The 6,224-nt window shown below is 47.6% G+C and overlaps 1 protein-coding gene across 6 annotated transcripts in view; it reads right to left on the reverse strand.

The window, feature by feature from the left end:
• LOC107268221 (CUGBP Elav-like family member 4) overlaps nucleotides 1–6,224 on the reverse strand; it is a 472,413-nt gene that overhangs the window by 417,244 nt on the left and 48,945 nt on the right. The window lies entirely within an intron of this gene.

A 6,224-nucleotide genomic window follows, 5' to 3' on the forward strand; every position in this document is an offset into this window, starting at 1 on the left:
CCCCCCCCCTCCCTTCGGCTGGCACGGAAGACACCGTATGAGTCGACGTGTGAAAATTCAGAATTGCGAAGAGGCGATGTCGGAATTGCGCAAAGAAGTGGTTCGTGTGCTTTGGTCCAGATCACGTCTTGGGCGTCTGTGTTTAAACAGGTTCTAAATATAGGAGAAGCGATTGGGGTATCCGGCCTGAAGAAGTTGGGCCTTTGGTAATAATGTTCCCCTTGGTACGAGACTTGGTATACACGAATGTACAGAGATATAAGGATTTATCCAGGAACGGTTAACGCTAATTGAAATTGACGGCTTGGAGGATAGTTGGGAAATAATTCTTCGCTGCTTGATAGACATCTGCGCGTTGGGAAGTTCGGTCTAGCCACTTGAAGCCACGGGGGTTTGAGCGGAGCGTGAATATAGTGGATATATACAGTGGTTATATATACGTGTGGGGAAGGGAGTGGAAGGGTGAAGCTCTGGATTCGTTAGCAAGGATAGGAATTAATTCGCTCCGGATACGTGACTATACCGGCTGCAGGTCGATAGAATCTTGATGCCCTAATGAACGCAGTAAATGTACCATGCGGAACAGTATCTCTCTGTTATGCGGAATGGACGTTAGGAGAAGATATAGAGAAAGAGCGAGAGAGAGAGAAAGAGCGAGAGAGAGAGAGAGAGAGAGAGAGAGAGAGAGAGACATCTCTATGGTAATATCCCATGAAGCCATTCATTGAATCGAAATGTTCAATAATCCTGTTACGAATATAGAAATGCCTAGGCGAAACGTAATAGATACATGGATACACAAGGGCAAAAAATGTTTAACTGTAATACGGGTGAACTTTGACCCTACGTATGTCTTACGTATATTTCAGCCAACGTGCTTCCATTCTTCGAGAGAAAAGAAGTCTGTCTCTTGACGGATTGCGATGTCGCGTAGAGACCCGAAGAGGAATAACCAGGGATGGCTAGGAGACACGAAGGAAAGTTGGAGAAAGTGTATAGAGGGTGACGAAGGAGGAAGAAGGAAGGTTATGGATAGGGGTGGATGGTTGTGAGAGGGATAAAAAATAAGTAAGGGCGTAGGCGGAAGATAGATATTTTTTAAGACGACTCGGAAATTGCCTGTCCAATTGAATCGCAAACAATATGAAAATTTGTTGGAGAGTTTTGATTATACAAAGGAGCGAGCCGACGAGGGGGGATGCCAAACCTCCTCCTGGTGAAGGGTGGAAGCGCGAGGAGAACGATATTCTTAGTGGCGTCGGAAACAATGGGCCACCATCAGACTTGCAAAGCGAATTGCGTTTTTACTTTCAAATTAAATTATTTTATCCGTTTTCTGTACGATTAATGCTCTTCAAGCCCAAGGACTTTTAATCACCTCCGTACCATCCCTTAAACCACTCGTTCATCCCTCACCTCTTGAGCCATCAACGTGACCCAACCTTCACTCGACCCCCGAATCACTTCACCGCAGTATCAGCCGGCAACGGGATCCGATCTTGTACAGTCGCGTAGAAATTTCCACGCACGACTCCACGGAATTGCGAAAGTTCGACCTGAAACCGAGTGGCCGGGTCCGTTTGGGAAATCCTTGGTTAAGCCGAGTTGGCCGTGTCTTTACGATGCTCCTCGTTAGAGGCACCTAAAAGCCTGGATCTTTCCCTTTGGGCTCAGCCCCTTGTTACGGCCCTGGTACCCCGAAGGTGCGATCCGCGGAAAACTTTGTCATCGGAAAGTTGAGGACGGCTTTTACGAACAGGCAAAGGCTTAAGCCATTGAGACTGTTTGCCAGGGGGATGAAGTAGAACGAGGGGACGAATTGGCTGCGCGACTGTAACGACGGTCCGTCAGGCGTCATCGGGTACCGTCAAAACGAACAGATTCGTCCGTCGCGAAATTAAACAATTCTTCGGCAGCAGCTTTGATAAATGACGATCGTCAGGGAGCGCCGCTATTTATTGACGAGCAGATAGCAGATAACGCTAGAGGAATAATAGCTATAGCTACAGTATAAAATGGTAGCGTAACATGAATAGCTGGTATATACAATATTGTGATAGAATGGGAGATACATAACGAAACCGGCGTCCCGTACGTTGAGCGTATTTGGGGCCAAGCCAGTTATCCGGGAGCGACGTCAACGTAACAACCGAAACGTTTATAACGGCCACACATTACGCGAACGTACTCCGTACTCGCCGGTTTTATTGCAGCCATTCGTCTTCCGACCGGTCCGCGCGATGATGCAGTCCCCGAATTTTACTTCCGGTCCGGCTAAGCGTCTTCGTTTCCAATATCAAGCGATGCGTTCGTCGGGTCGTCTGGGAACATATCGAACCCCAGCAAGGGACCGGGATCCTTCGAGACGTCCTGGTCCAGATGCCTGTACTCGTAGGCACCAGCAACAGCTACGACTGCTGATCTAGTTTGATCTCTTTACTGAACTGCAAGGACGCTTTATAAATAAATCAGTCAAGTTGGACATGGACTCGTATCATCCAGTGGTACTGGATGCTGGAGCTTCTATTCGCACGAAGGACAGCAGGAGAACCAGATTAGAAGCCGGCAATCAAGCCAATTATACACTCCGCTGAAGCTGACCCAGCTTCTCTTCTGGCTCTCTGGTTCCCCCTGCCACTTTGCGTTTACAGGAGACCCTGCGTCGATGTGTGCGGATGAGGAGATGATGTCCGTGTGTTCCAGGACCACCTACTCCGTGCTAGTAAAGCCTTCCAGTTCTGCCTCTTCCTCTGGGCTCGTGTGACCCTCGAGAAACTCATCAGACCTCTCGTAATCTCCGCGTGCGAACCCCCAAAACGAATTGCTTTTGAAATTAAGACCAGGTCGGCCAAGGATCCGCCGGAAAGGCCGAGAGGGTTGAAGATGCGACGAGTGGTGTCATGAAAGGAGAAAAGGGAAAAACTATTTCAAGAATGGTCAGCAGACAGTTGATGGGAGAGGGGTGCCGGGGGGGCAAGGGGAGGTCTCGGAGTCTCCGAAGCTATCCAGGAGATGAGTTTGGGGATCGATCGAGGAGAGCTAGACGCTCTGAAAAATGGTCTGTCAAAGTACCTCGCAGCTTCCTGCTGGAGGTCACGCGGGCGTCATGATGGAACACGCACGACCCCTTGACCTCGGGATTCTCCGAGATAAGAGGACGAAGGGAAGCTGCGAAGAAACTGAAAGAGGAAGTCGAGGATACAGAGTTGGCTGCACAATGAAGAGTGGACCAGAGGGAGGTTTTATCCAAGAGCCAAGCGTTAAGTCCTTCAGGGTGTTATACTTGGGTATCAGGAGGAAGAACGAGTGCAAGATCAGCGAGAGGTCCAGTGGATAAGATGAGGAGAGTGGCAGATTGCAGCCAGGGTTGTGGAGGATCATCAAATTAGCCAGAGAGTCTTTGAGGGGTGTCTCGTATAGTTGGCCAACCTGGCTCATCAACCTCTCTGTCGAAATTGTACCGCCGCCACTGGCTCTACCCTTTCCCTGAATGAAGACGCAAACTTTCCCCTCGGGTACCCACGTGACATCCAATCTCTGAGGGGTAACTTCGCCGGCTGAGAAAATTTAAAAAAAAATATACTTCGCGTTTCCTCAACGCTGCTCGAATTATGCGACAGTCGACTACGTCGAAATCTCAAGCAAGTGGTACTAACCTAAACCTGACGCTCACACAGAAACCCTAACTGTACTACGGTACAGTCTGATAGGCTTATTTGATTCTGATAGGCTTATCTTTCATTTGAAACATCAACACTTACCGAACGCACTCCACGTGCGCTTACTACTGATAATCGTAACGGTAGTTATCAGTACTATCAGTGGCGCGACTAAAAATTTAAACGTAAAAAGTTCCCACTACCGTATAAATATACGCTGAGATATTTTTAACCCAAAGGTATACAGAAGGCATGAATGTTTTATCGCACGCTGTCCTTTGCCTCATAAAATTTCAACCGTCCTTTAGGCCGGCACGTACGTAAATCTAATCAGCAGAAATTGGGGCAGAAATACAAAGCCAGGACCGTCACTTATGAAGATGCCAAATAGCCATTTCACTCTGTCCCAAAGTAATGTCCAACCTCGCACAATACGTATCTATTGAAAATTTATTACTCAGTCAGCACCTTAGGCCTACCTGGTCTGTGGGTCCTTCGAGCCATGGTAATATCTAAAGGGAGCCCCTGAAGACCCTTGGGACATAGTCGCGCATGAGTCTTAAGGGTATTTTTTTTTTCTTTACCTCCACGACGTGAGATATGAAAAAGCAGCAGCACCGCATCCTGCGGACAATTTTCGAAGCTCCCTACGCCACAGAGAGTCAGTGACCTCGCTCGTCATTCGCAGTAGCCCCAGAGGCATAAATATTTAGATTAGGGATACGCAGGCGAGGGCTCCAAAGAAATAATTTAAATAAATGCTCCCCGCCTCTACTTCTGGAGGGAAACGTTAGACGGTACGGGACGAAGGGCTGCGGAGGGAGAGGTAAGAGTTTTCCTCGCGCGGAGGAGATATCGTTACTTCGATGCTTCTGGCTGCTGCAACGGCCTCTGTGCCCAAGGAGTAGCCGTCTGGAAATGGTAATGGCTAATGGCGGCTCGAGTGTTTGCGCGATAGCCGTGTATTTTTAGCGATCTACTCGAGACCCGAATTTCACCCTATGCGTATGGCGTACAAGCATAAACACTTACGCTTTACTGCGATCAGCCTATAACGATTTATACAGGAGTCCTCAGTTTTAATATTTCAACGATCATCTTTCCTCGACGAGATAAATTTTCTATCTCTCTCTCTCTCTCTCTATTACTATTACTATTACTATCTTATACCTATACTACTATTACTATCTCCACTATTATTACCTTTACTACTACTATTGTAACTATTTTCATGAGCTTTTCCCTATTAATTATACTGTACGAGCACACTTTCTAATGCTTACTCTATACTGTCAACATTTCTTTGTATCCGACCTACAGGCTTCGTTCCCGGGTCGAATAAATTGTTTCTCTCTCTCTCTCTCTCTCTCTCTCTCTCTCTCTCTCTCTCTCTCTCTCTCTTCCTAGGGTCTACCATTTCTCCAGTAAAACGTTTCACTAGCCGATCTAGCCGGGGACCCTACCGTGGAAATAAGTTTCGAAGCAGACTGGCCACAAGGGGCGAGTCCTGTTTACTTTGCCGGCTCGTAAGAGTTTTTTGCGCAATTCCTATTTTCCACACTTGATGCTTTCCTTGGGTTCGCGGGACAAATAAAATTTTCTCATTTAACGTCAGTAGCTACGGAACCACCTATCGACAGCTAGATAGGTGCACGTGTCTTGTGCGAGGCTGAAAGCCCCAAGACACCGGAAGGGAAAAGAGCGATGAAACTGTGGAAGAACGTTTGAGCAAGAGAGGGAGATTTAAAAAAGAAAAGTAAAAGAGAGAAAAACACTATAGAAAATGGAGTACCTCACCAGACCAATTCACCTTGGCTCGGCTATAATCTCGCTACTGTAAAACCATACGATCCTTATTCCACGAACTTTCGATCAAACTTTCGAGCCCCCGGTCGACATTGTTTCTTGGCAATCGAGATTTTTCAATATCCCCCAGCCCTCGAATTCGTGAGGTCTGTCTAGAGTTTATCCTAACCCAGCCTCCGATACATCTCGACAACCTGACAACCCTTTCGTAAAATATAAAACAGAAGATCAAATTTTGATCCCAAGTACAAGGTCTGCATCAATTGAATCTCCAACAAGAACCAATCATACTTCACCTTCCAGACCTAGGTTACCATGTACCAACGGAATCCACCAATGGACCAGTCAGACATAATCACAGCGACACAGGAACACCAGAGCCAGTCCCTTCGTCCAATATTACCAATCACTTCAAATGGAGTCTCTTCATCCCCTAATGACACGACCGGATGTACAGCAGCCCATGGTCCTCCTATATTACGACAATGGGTCCCTTTCAATTTTCTTTTGCACCCCCCTCGCCCCTCTATCGCGAATGACATGGACCCTCCCTCTCTCCTCCATTCCAGGGGTTAATATCAGCCCGATCGTTGGCTTCGTTCGTGATTTGCATGACAATCAACTCGAGTCGCCTGAAGTCGAGTCGTTGGAAGCATCATCAGGGCGACGAGAACGCGAAGCTGTCCTCTTCAAAGAGAGCCTGGCTATACGTCGAGGCTCCATCCAAGCTTTTACCGAACCCCCAACGACGACCCCCCC

This window comes from Cephus cinctus, unplaced genomic scaffold (genome assembly GCF_000341935.2).
Source record: "Cephus cinctus unplaced genomic scaffold, Ccin1 Ccin1_scaffold0494, whole genome shotgun sequence".
NCBI lineage: Eukaryota > Metazoa > Arthropoda > Insecta > Hymenoptera > Cephidae > Cephus > Cephus cinctus.